The sequence below is a fragment of the Octodon degus genome, unplaced genomic scaffold, assembly GCF_000260255.1.
Source record: "Octodon degus isolate 3935 unplaced genomic scaffold, OctDeg1.0 scaffold00171, whole genome shotgun sequence".
Taxonomy (NCBI): domain Eukaryota; kingdom Metazoa; phylum Chordata; class Mammalia; order Rodentia; family Octodontidae; genus Octodon; species Octodon degus.
The window spans coordinates 3,162,296-3,174,535 of NW_004524747.1; the positions used below are offsets into that span (position 1 = coordinate 3,162,296).

General features: G+C 37.4%; 1 pseudogene; it reads right to left on the bottom strand.

Moving 5' to 3' along the window:
• Positions 1–3,021: 3,021 nt before the first annotated feature.
• LOC105743828 overlaps positions 3,022–12,240 on the bottom strand; it is a 47,614-nt pseudogene continuing 38,395 nt past the window's right edge.

The window sequence follows — 12,240 nt, forward strand, 5'->3', positions numbered from 1 at the left end:
TCTATACCTTTCTGCAGCTGTTTCTTTATTTCAGAAGCCGTTGATTCATTGCTTTCAGCTGTGTGATTCCCAGTTTATTCTGTGTTAGTGTCCTCTGCACTTGTTATGGGTGGGCTTGGGTTCTGAGATTTCATTTTGTTCCTTCTCGTCATTTTCTGACCTTTGTTGTAGAACATTGTTGCCATTATAACCTTAGCACCTACTGAAGTTTACGTGCAGATCTGCAAAGTTTGGGTTTATCCAGCTGTGCCTGGCTTGGGTCTGGCTGTTGTGCTCAGCTCTTTCCTGCTGCTGCCCTTGGGGGTGAACCTGTTGTGACCCTCTGGCAAGATGTTCTGCTCTTGGACTAGCTTGGTGGTTCTGTCCCCTACACTCTCTGTAGGGATTGCAGCTTCAGGGTTTCACCCCAGGCCTATATGCCAGGCCTGAGCTGAGTCTGTAGGGGACAAGGTGGAGTAGTGGGGAGAGGCAGGTCTCCCACACATTTGCTGGGTTGGGCTAGGACTGGATCTGGGGGTTCCAGGAACATGGAAGAAATTCCTACTTGGCGGGGTGGGGGGTACTACGAAGTGATGGGGGGCATCCCAGGGTGGTGGAAGAGGGTTTCACCCATGCTGCACCTGGGCTGGGACAAGTAGGTCCCGCTGGCACAGGGTAGCCGGAAACTCTCCCACACATTCACAAGGCCTGGGCTAGGCCTGGGTCTGGGGGTTCCTGGAACAGGGCAGAAATTCCTACTCAGCAGGTGGGGTGGGGTTGGTGCTGTGAAGTGTTGGGGGGCATCCCAAGGGGGTGGAAGAGGGTCTCACCCACGCTGTGCCTGGGCTGGGACCAGTAGATCCTGCAGGCGCAGTGTAGCAGGGAGCTCTCCCACACACTCACCGGGCCTGGGCTAGGACTTGGTCTGGGGGTTCCCAGAACGCAGCAGAAATTCCTACTGGGCTGGCGGTGTAGGGGAGGTGCTGTAAAGTGGTGGAAGGAGTCCCAAGGGGGTGAAAGAGTGTCTCACCCATGCTGTGCCTGGGCTGGGGTAGGTCCCAGCAGCTCAGGGTAGCCGGAAGCTCTCCCACACACTCACTGGGCCCGGGCTAAGACTGGATCTGGGGGTGCCCAGAACGCGGCAGAAATTCCTTCTCGTTGGGTGGGGTGTGGGGGTACTACGGAATGATGGGGGCATCCCAGTGAGGTGGAAGAGGGTTTCACCCATGCTGCACCTGGGCTGGGACCAGTAGCTCCCACTGGCACAGGGTAGCAAGAAGCTCTCCCACACACTCACCAGGCCTGGGCTAGGACTGTCTCCAGCTCAGGGTATTAATATGGCATTACTTTTTATACTTTGTGGTTATGCTTTTCTTTTTTTAAAATATATTTTATTTTTTAAAGGATACAAAATACCAATAAGAAAAACAGTAACAGTAACTATACAAAATTTCACTAAACAAAGTAATAGGAATTCAGCAGTGGGTGCTGTACTGCATGATGTTAACTTCAAATTAGCTGTTTAGGTTACTAGATATAACTTTGCAAAATTGGTTTAAAACAAAATAAAAAACACCCAAAAAAGTTAAAAGAAACTAAAATGAAATAAAATAATAAAAAGTAAGCATTAACTGTGCCTTTCAATAGACAAGCAGAAATTAGTAGTAAAATTATCAAAATTATCTGAATTCTAACCATCAATGTAAATGGACTCAATTCACCAATTAAGAGAAATTATACATAGAAATTATACATAGATATATCTTTTCCATTTCTTTCTTTTGTCCTTTTCCTCATTCCTGTTCCAGGTATACTTTTGATATTTAAATTTCTTTTAAAAATAGTCTTTTATTTATATCCCCATTTTTGAAATATTTTTTTTTCAGAGATGGGTATTCCATTGCTGTAAGAGTAGCTGTATTTGGCAAAGACTTTCAAGGACCTTTTCATAGTTGATGCCAGCTCAAATATTGTAGGTACTTGAATTCAGCAAAGTAATCCAATATAGCCCAATAGTCCATATTAGTAGTGGGTTATCACCACAACTAGCAGTTGTCCAAAGTTGTTGACCTGAGCCTTTTACAGCTCAGCATATTAATATGGCTTTACTTTTATACCACATGCATGATTACATTTTTCTGCTGGAAGGTTAAGACCAAGATAAAGCAAGACCTATACCTGACAAGGTCAGTCAAATCCCCACAGGTTTTACCCTGTAACCCTGTACTGCAGTTTGTAGATCCTTTGTCAATGTCAGCCATGTGGATGAGTCAAGGCCATTGCTTGGCCAATGTGCTCTCTGTGAAAGCCTGAGAGAATGTTTTCTCTCCATGTGACTCTCCTTAGGCACACTCTGCATCATTGATCACTTTCCTCTGTGGCCCCATAATCTCCTTCATCAGAAAATTTAGGACACCACTGAGTTACAAGATATCACAGCAGAGGTTCTCTTCTCTCCTGAGACCTCATTGACATTGAAGGGTGACGGCAAAAATATTGGCTATCTTTGTAGCCCCTTTTTTTCTCTAATTTTTGATCTGCAAACTTTAGTTGTTCAACATCCAGAAGAGAAGTTTAATGACATTATTACCCTGTAACAGAGGCAGTCGATGTTAACATCATCATCTGTCTATCAGACTCCTTAGATATAACATGGAGCTGCTATTTTCCAGAAACTATGGATATTCTAAACTCTAAATCCCTCTAGAAATGTAAAAAAACAAAACAATTATAAGTTTTTGCACAGATTATTGTGGAGACAGCTGACAAAAGCCATCCAATCTTTTTATTGTTAAGTCATAAAGAGTTATCAAAATTTAGGAAAACAAAAATTACAGGAGAAAACTTAATGAAACTACTAGAATCATCAAAGGAAGTGAAAATGGTACTATGCACAGGGCAATTATGTACATGCTAGAACACAGGGAGAACAGTGAGAATGTGCTGAAGATACTAGGGCAGAGGATCTGGTGAAAATTTGATCTTAGACAAGCGCCTAGATAAAGAAATAATGGGACAAGACTTCTAAACCAAACTAGGTGCTTAAGAGTCACCCTCACCATTGGTGCTGTCTCTGTCATCCTTTCCTTCCTCAGATTCTTTTTCATCATTATTGATCAACTCCAGCTGGTCTTCCACCCGATCTTCGTTTTCATCATCATCCAGTATATTCCCCTCCTCAGCAGTCATCCACAGCACCCTCAAACTCCATCTTCACATTAGCCTCATCTTTCTCCTGGGAGGTTGTGGTCTGTTCCTCTTCGGTCTTATCATTCTCCATCCCCACTGCTTGTTTGCTCTGTTCCTTTTCAATTTTCTCCAGGCTTTCCTGTAAAGAATCCACTTTTTGGGTTATCTGGGCCAGCTCCTTCTTAATGGCCTGAAAGTCATCACCTTTCAACTTTCCAGACTTGAACGAGGATCCCTGCTGGCCACTCTTGGAATTGAAGCCACTTTTGCCTCTTCGAGAGGTGTTTCCTGATACACTGGCATTTTAAGGGCACTATATCCCAAGAGATAAGAGGAGGAGGAGGAGCATGTGCTGGGTAAGTGTACATCCTGTCATAATTATCACGTTGAAAGTCAAAGTCCGAGTCAAAATAGGAGTGGAGTAGAGGGGACAGAGAAGGGTGTTTTGGTACTGACCTATACATCTCCCTGAAGATTGTTTCACACTTGCTTTTGGCCAGCAATCATTCTGCCATCCTCTCTAGCTACAGCAGCCTGGGCGTTTCATTCATTAACATACTGGACAAAGGCAAAGCTCTTATGAACGAAGCAACCCACACTTTACCATGCCTCAAGAAGATATCCTCTATCTACATCAGATTTCTTCACCACAAGAGTGTTCAGATTCCCCATGAACACACGGGAATCCATGGAGCAAGGATCTGTCTTGGTAATATTGCTCTAGCCATCATGTTTAAAGATAAAGTTGCTGACAGTGACAAAAACTAGCTGAAAATCAAAAGAAAAATCTCACAGAAGAGGGATGACAGAAGAGATTCGATTCCGAATTTCCTTCTCCCAGGTTCTACATGGAGTTGACTGCTGCTCGAGGTCAGCAATGCGGAAGGAACTGTTCAGTTTCCATCTCTTCATAAAAAATTGCTTTTTTGTTTTTGCTTTTGTTTTTACTCTTCAAAATAAAATGAAATTTAAAAGGAAGAGTGGTCTCTAGTTGCATCCATTTACCAATAAAAGACTCAAACTTATCCTGTTTCATAGCTTAATTATACTACATTGTGTGAAAATACCACATATTCTTTATCCATTCTTCAGTTGATGGGCTGGGCTGTTTCCAGCATTTACCTATGAAAAATTGTGCTACAATAGACATGAGTTCACATATATCTCTGTGGTATGATGTTTTCAGTTCCTCTGCAAAAAAAAATACCCAGGAAGGGAATAGCTGGCTTGAATGGAATCTCCAATCCTAGTTTTGAAGAAATCTCCACACTGATTTCCATAGTGGTTGTACCAATCTACACTCCCACCAACAGTGCAGAAAAGTTCCTTTTTCACCACAGCCTCTATAGCATTTGTTATTGGCTGACTTCTTGATGTTAGCTATTCTTTCTTGGGTGAGATGGAATCTCAGTGTTGTTTTAATTTGCAATTCTCAAATGGCCAGTGATGTTGAACATTTTTTCCTATATTTGCTTGACATTTGTAATTCTTCATCTGAAAAGTGTATATTCATCTCAGATGCCCATTTTTGAATTGGGTCTTAGAATATGGGAAGCCTGATTTTTAAAAATTCTTTATGTGTTTTAGATAGAAGGCCTTTGTCAGAGGCACAGTCAGCAATAATTTTGTCCCAGTTTGTGGGTTTTCTTTTTACTCTGTTGGAGATTTGCTTTAAAGTGCAGAAACTTTTCAAAAAGATGAGATTCCAGTTGTTGATTCTTTGAAGTATTTCCCATTTAGTTTAGTTTTTGTTCCTGAACTCTATCTATCCCTGTCTTTTAAGATTTATACCTACATTTTCTTCCAGAAGATTTAGTATTTCTGTTTTACTATTTAAATCTTTGATCCATTTTGACTATAGTTTAGTGCATGGTGATGGACATTAGTCTAATTTTACCCTTCAGGATGTGGAAAGCTGGTTTTCTGGAAACATTTAAAGAGGCAATCTTTCTTCCAGTGAGCTTGTCTGGCTCCTTTATAAAAGAAAGATAAGGTGGCTGAGTGTGTTTGCAGTTATGTCTGTATCTTATAATCTGTTTCATTGATACTCAGGTTTTTTTTCTATGTCTGGCTAATATTAAAAGTGATATGTTGAATAGAAGTGGTGGTAGTGGGCATCCTTCCCTTCTTCCTGATTTTTGATGGAAAACATTCATATATCTTCCATTCATTATGATGTTTGTCATAAATAGCTTTTATCAAATTCAAGTACATTCCTTCTACTTCTATTTTTATTAGATACTTATCATGAAGAGATGTTGAACTTTTTAAAAGCCCTTTTCTGTGTATATTTATATAACTATATGTTTTTTGTCCTTGCTTCGGTTTATGTGTTTACTGAATTTATTATTTGTGTATGTTGAACCATTCTTGTATGTCTAGATGAAACATACTTATTAATGATGTATGACATTTTTGTTGTTTTTCTGCTTTCTATTTGCTAATATCTTGTTTAGAATTTTTGCATCTTTTTAAGGAGTTCTACCTGTAGTTTTCTTTTTTAGTTGGGTATCTATCTGGTTTTGGTATTAGAATTATGCTGTCTTCCATAAATGAGTTTGCAGGCATCCCATTCCTTTTCATTTCTTTGAGAGTTTGAGGAGTATTGGTGATATGATATCCTATTAGTTTTGTATAATTTTAATCTATCAGTTCCTGGGCCTTTTTTAGTTGATAGTTATTATTTTTCCTTGTTATTTGGTCATTTCACATTTTTATGTCTTCTTGGATTAGCTATGATAATTTGTATCAGTCTAGGAATCTGCCTATTTGAATTTATTGCAATTTGTTGGAGTAAAATTTTTCATAACACATTTTCTTTTTTTGCCATAATTTTATTGATAAAAAAATAGCAATGAGACAGTTTCAAATCAAATCAGTAGGACAGTTTCAATAATTAATACACTGCATACATTCTTCTTAGTGGTTAATTGCTGTACAAGATGCGGACTTGATATCTTATTTACTCATAAGACACTTTCTTGAAAATAAAATATAACAGGAAAACAAGTTCTAGAATGATTTTTCAGGATGCTCATAATATAAGCCCTATTCAAAAATTAAGCCCTACTGAAGATAATCAGCCAGACATGTGCATTTTAGTATTTCCCCCAACACATAATGGATATATTGAATTATAAAATAATACTACTATATAATTAAACATAAATAAATAATATTGACATTAACACTTAAAATCAATGATAGTATAAATTAAAATTATTTGTAAATACCCAAGAATGTACCTTTGAAGTATAGGTAAATGACTATGTAAACAAATGCCCTTAAGGCTTATTTTGGAATGACCAGAGTACAGATGTATCATGACTAATGCATGCACTAGTAATAAATAGATGTGATTTTTAAACATAATTATTCATAGTTCTATTCATCATGTGTTTTAACAGACATACTTAATACATTCATGTGACATAAAGAAAAATTTTCTAAATTTTGATGCCTGAAATTTTTTGTGATCATCCTTCTTAACTGTTATGATTTTGTTGACATTCCTGTTTCATAAGTCTTCAATTAATACATTATTTAATAGAAACTTTTTGAAATCTAGCGGGCAAGAGGTCATGATGTGGAAGATGAATCTATGGGATAAAATCACAGACAGATTTTTTTGTCAATGCAAAGTGAGAAAGCTACTTTGACAAGAAATGCTCATTTAAGGATATCCCTGTTATTAGACATGAGAGATTGGCACCAGTGACTCCACAGGAAATGGAGTTGAAAAAAAATAGGTCAGAATTTAGAATTTAGAGGATTATGAAATGTTTCAGAAGATTACATGGTTGTATTAGCATAAATATAGATTGTTTTACCTCAATAAATGTTGATGTTAGTACATGAAAAATAAGATATCCCCTGAAAATAAGTTCTACTCTGTCTTTAGGAGCAAAAATGAGTATGAAACCCACTCTTATTTTGGGGGAAGTATGGTAGTAGTCACTATTTTCTGGATTTTGTCAGTGTCTGTTGTGATTTCATCTTTTCTATTTGTAATTGCATTGGTGTGACAATTTTTTTCTGTTTTTTCTTGGTAACTTTGGGTAAGGGAAACATGTCAGAGCTTCGAGGAAGATTGCAGAGCAGTAAGCAGCAAACAAAGAGCTTTTCTGAGAATTACTGTTAAGACACTAAAATATAGCAACCCAAGAAACAGAAGAAGGCGGAAGTGGATCTGCTGAACCCAGGAAGGGTCTGAAGTGTGATCTGAAGTCCATAGGGAGAATCAAGAGAGAAACTTCAATAAAGAAAAAGGAAGTGGCATGGGTCCCCTTCTCCCTGTCAGGACTTACTGAGTGGAAAGAGCAGTTCTAAAAAATGAAATACTTAAGAATTAATCTAACAAAGGAAGTAAAGGATCTATATATTGAAAAACTACATTAAGATTTCTTGAAAGTGTTAATATTCAATTGTTTGTCCAATCTTGCATAACTATATCTGTTAATTGGAGCAAAAGATTTGATGATAAAAATAGACAATATAACAACCACTGTTAATTAGCCATTCCTGTTTTGAAAATCTGTAACATATGTATTGTTATATGTTACCTTGTTTCTGTCCTTTTTCTATTTGTTTTTGCTTCTGTTCTTATTATTCAAAATAAAATTTAAAAAAAACATTCGGGATATGATAAAAAAAAAAAAACCTGCAGATGCACCGTGACTGCTGGGGACACCAGAGGCCTCTATGGGGAGGTGCAACAAAGGAGTGGACTCTATAAACTGCACTGGCTCTTGAGTGGGGCAGATATGGCCATTTCATGGGGGAGGGCGATTTGCAGGGAGCCACCATGAATAGGGGCCAACTGAGCTCAGAGCGCAGAACATCTACTGGCTCCATCTAGTGGATCCAAGCTGAGTTTAAGCCTGTAGGAGGTATGCTATTACTGCTACAGTTTCAGTGGGTCTGGTTCCAGCCTTACAGCCAGAAACTAGCCTTAACTTCCAGGGAAATAGACATAAAACTATGGAAATTGTCCACTTCCCCTCTATCAAACTACTTATGTCTTGCTGGGATAAATCAACATGGATCTGGATTATGTCTCCTCACATTGTCTACCAGTGACAGCACACACACACCTTGAAGTGAACAATATTTTTTGTCTCTCTCGGATTTTGAGGTTTATTTTCATTCATTGATTTTATTTTTATAAGTGCGAATGTGGTTTCTAGTCTTTGTGGCCTTTGCTCTGTTCTGTTATTCCTTTTATTTCTTCTTTCCCTCTTTCCATCCTGTCTTCTGCACTAGTTTCCCAAAGTTGCATGATTTTCCGTTGTCTTCCAGCCTTGCTTCTAATCTTTTCCTCTCATTTTAGTTCTCTCTTTCTCCCTAACCTCTGTTACATTTTATCTCCAGGAGGTAAATTTGGCATAGTGAGGGGTTATGTGCTGCATACAGTTTTCAGGTTCCAGGGATATAACTCAGTAGCACAGTAGCTACCTGGCAAACACCTCACAAAACTATCTTTCAAAATTGATGGAGAGGGGGCGAGAGATGGCTTAGTAGAATAAGTGCTTGCCTGGCAAGCATAAGAGCCTGAGTTCAATCCCTGGTTCTGAAAAACAAAAATTGATGAAGAAATAAGATACTGCCACAACAAACAACACCAGAGTAAATTCGTGAACTCCAATACAGCACTCCAAAATGTTCTGAAGGGCATTCTAGAAAAAAATAACAGTGACTATAATTCCATAAACCCAAAAGAAAAAATCCACCAGGCAAGGCAAAAAAAATAAAGGGAGAAAAGGCAGCAAACAACAGGAGTATAACATGATAAGGATAAGTCAATACATACCAGTACAATGATCAATATTAATGGCTGCAATTCACCAATCAAAATAAACAGACTAACAGAATAGATCAAGAAACAAGATCCAACAATATGCTGCATAAAGATCTAATTAAAAGAAACTCATGGACTAAAAGTAAAAGGATGAAAAAAATAGAAAACTTTCACTCTAAAACCAGAATCAAGGCGTGCATGTCCACTGTCACCACTCTTATTCAGTGTAGTTCTGGAAATCTTAGCCAGAGTAATTCAAGAAGAGAGAGAAATAAAATGAATAAGAATTGGAACAGAAGAAGTTAAATTATCATTATTCACACATGATATGATACTCTACATAGAAGACCCAAAAAAAGTCCACCAAAAGATTTCTAGGTTTGATAAACAAATTCGGTAACATAGATAATAACTACACAGTCAACACTCAAAAAATCAATAGCCTTCTTATATAGAAAAAACAAACTCGGTGAGTGGCATCCAAAAAAGGAAAAGAAATACCTAAGAATCAATGTAGGGAAGAAAGTAAAAGGCCTGTGCACTGAAAATTGTAGTACTTTGAAAAAGGAGTTTAAAGAAGTTATCAAAAAAAATTGGAAAAATGGGGGGGGCAGGGAGATACCTCAGTAGGATAAGTGCTTGCTTGACAAACACAAGGAGAATGACCTAGAGAGAAAAAAATTCTCACAGGCTTTCACAGAGAGCAAATTGGTAAAGCAATGGCCATTACTCATCCAGACGGCTGACACAGATGAAAGATCTAAAAGCTGCTCTACATGATTTCAGGGTAAATCCTGAGGAAATTTGACTGACCTTGTCAGATACAAAAGTTACATTCTTAGTTATATAGGTCTTGCTTTAACTTGGTCTTAACCGTCCAGCAGAAAAGTATAACCATGAGGTACAAAAAGCAATGCCATATTAATATGCTGAGCTGTAAAAGGCTCAAGTCAACAACTTCTGACAATTGCTTGATCTGCTGATAACCCACTATTAATATGGACTATTGGACTATGTAGGATTACATTGCTGAATTCAAGTACCTACCATCTGGCCTCAAGTATGAAAAGGTTCTTTAATGCCTTCTGCAAATACAGCTTCTCTAACAGGGATAGAACATCCATCTCTGACAAAACAAAACAAAAACAAAAGGGGATATAAATGAAAGACCATTTTGTAGTGAAAAGAATATGTATATATAAAATAGTTAGGATAGATATACAGCTACTTTCTCTTAGTTCAATGAGAAGAAAGATTTGTACTAATATTGTTTAGACAAGAGATCATGTCCTCATCTTGTACTATGAATAACTACTACAAAGACAACAATATACAATGTATTAACTATTGTAACTGTCCTACTAACCTGTTTTGAAACTGTCTCATTGCTATTTCTTTGTCATTAAAATTAATTTTAAAAACATAACAAAAAGAAAAGAGTTATTAAGTTGAGGATAAGGACAGAATGAGTGGGAGAAAGAGATTTATCTATGTATGTAAGCAGGATGGTTTGGACAACTGTACTGTGCATTTCTGCTGGTCTAGGGAAAGGAGCAGACAATTGTTTTGTCTCCTTTACTCAATTGTTTGTACTTTTTGTCTTCTTAATTTCTTATATATTTCTTGCTTTTTTTCTTTCTTCTTGCAATTTTATATACATATATCTGGTAATGTGAATAACTGATTGGAACACTATACATTATAACAAATACTGTTAAATTCATATTACTTTGTTAAGTGAAATTCTGTACACTTGTAATTTTTTGTGCTTTAATACTGTTTTGTACTCTTTTTATAAGAGTTAAATCTTTTTTTTCTTAAATTTTATGTATTTGTGTGTGTGTGTGTGTAGCCAGCTCAGCCCACCAGGGGGCGGGGCTGGCTGGCATGTGGTGCCGGGGGATTGAACCGTGGTGCCTGTGCTTTGCTAAGCTTGTTCTAAGTAGGTGCTTTAGACAACTGAGCCATCTCACCAGCCCTGTACTCTCTTTAAAAAATAAAAAATACTAGAGATTAACAAGAGGAGAACATACAAATTTATCTAATACAACTTTTATGTGACAGAGGAAACCTCATAAGGAAATAAAGACACAAAGAGATTTTTAAAAATTGAAAAAATATCCCTTACTCTTGGATAGGAAAAACCAATATAGTGAAAACGGCCCTACTTTCAAAGTTAGTATATATATATATTTTATGGCATGTTATTCAAAACTCCAACAGCATATCTCACAGTATTAGAGAAAAAAAATCCAAAATTTCATTTAGAAGGAGAAACAATCCTGGACAACAAAGGCAAGGGAGGAGGCATCACAGTCCCCAACTTGAAATTATAATACAAAGCTATATGATTTTTTAAAAAACATGTTATTGATACAAAAGACCCAAATATCAATGGAATAGATTAGAAGATGAAGATATAACTACAAACACACTCAGCCACCCTATCTTTGACAAAGGGGTCTAACATGTTCACTGGAGGAAAACTAGCCTGTTTAATAAATGGTGCTGGAAAAATTGGCTTTCCACATGCTGAAGCTGAAAACTAGACCCATACTTTTCACCATACACTGAAATAAAATTGAAAGGGTCAAAGGTCTAAATATTAAAACAAAAAGTCATTGAATCATCTAGGAGATAGAATAGCTAGAACCATTGAAGATATTGGTATAAGCAATGATTTTATGAACAAAATTCCAGCCTGACAGGAATTGTCACAAGGAATTAACAACTGTGATCTCATTTTTTTTAAAAAATTATTTATTTGGTACAGGATCACGTTATGCAACTAAGACTCATAATGATCCTCCTTTCTCAGATGCTCCAGGAATGGGATTACATGTGAGCAGCACCACACTAGGTTTTGGTGGCCAGCACAGTGCACCTGAAGTTTTGGGGCCAACTTGGCATGCAGTACCGAGGAGCGAACATGGGTCCCTGTGCTTTCCAGGTAGGTGCTTAGACAACCAAGCTATTTCTCTGGCCTGTGATCTAATTTTACTAAAAAGTTTTTGCACAGAAAGTAAACCACTAACAGAGTGCAAAGACAATCCACAAAGTGGGAAAAAATTTACCAGCTGTTCCTCAGACAAAGGATTACAGTGTAGAATATACTCTTAAAAAAGAGATCATCGAGGATTTCAGAAAATGGAAAGATATTCCATGCTCCTGGATAGGAAGAACCAACATCATAAAGATGGTCATACTCCCAAAATCACACCTATAATATTCAAATAACGGAACTTAACAAAAAAGGGGATACAGATGAATGTCGA